We start from the raw sequence: 1,107 nt of genomic DNA on the forward strand, positions 1-1,107 counted from the left end.
AGAGAGAGAGAGAGAGAGAGAGAGAGAGAGAGACTTAATATGTATGCTGGTCATACGTAAAGCATAGAATAGATGACGAAATGTGGAAACGAAAATGTGTGATAAACAGCGGCCTAACTTAGACACTTGGTCACATTGAGTGCGTCATAGTCATAGGGTTTAGTCTTAACAACGCCGATGATAACGTACAGAGTCACGTGAACTCCTCGCAGATAATAGACCCTGGCTCCTGAGGCCCGTTTAGAGACTTAGTCATCTGGACCAGTTATTTCTAGATTTCTATTTTTACCTGTCTGATGCAATGCATGGGTGACCAGTATGGAATCTTAGTCCTAAACACTTATTGTGATTCTTCTTAAGGTTCCATCTTTAAAAGGAGCTTTGCAATACTTTTCATGATTGGTACTTAACTCTCTTTTCCCGTCTTATGATATTTGTATGATAACAGTTGTTGCTTTAGAAGGCCAACCGTGTTTTACAATGAACTCGTGAAATGTTGGCCGAGAACATAACGCCACAAGGAGACAGAACACGTATGCAAGGGCAAAACCTGGCAAGTATGAATCAGCCGTGACGTTGGCACGTCCTGTCCTACCTTTTTCCTGCCAGTATATAAAGACCCAGCCCGAGGTCGCAGTTGTGCGCAGTGTCGCTTGCTGAATGTTTGTCGCTCGAACTTAACCGTCGTAAGAATACAGAACGAAATACTACCACAGGATACTGCAAGATTTCAGGAAGAAATTTTAATACGAACTCAGTATACTTCAAGCTTTCCAGAAGAATTTTAATACTTCTACGAAGTTTCACAAAGTTTTACAAGCCTAGAGTCGCAACCAGTTTGTTTAACTTTATAGCTGAACATCATCTCTATTCATCAGATGAAAATGGCGCAATCATCAAGCGAATTGGATGTGGACAGAATCATAGAACAACTACTTTCTGGTACGACAGAATTGCGACGAAAGAAAGGAGCCCTTGGTCTAAAGACCCAAGCCCAACAACCCCCAACTCCTCTAGAAGTCTCTTTTCGCCTCTTCACCCCCTACCCCCTTTGCCCACAACCTGCTCTCGCTGTCGAGTCCCATCTCTCTCTCTCTCTCTCTCTCT

The sequence above is a fragment of the Aplysia californica genome, unplaced genomic scaffold, assembly GCF_000002075.1.
Source record: "Aplysia californica isolate F4 #8 unplaced genomic scaffold, AplCal3.0 scaffold00267, whole genome shotgun sequence".
NCBI classification, from domain to species: Eukaryota; Metazoa; Mollusca; class Gastropoda; order Aplysiida; family Aplysiidae; genus Aplysia; species Aplysia californica.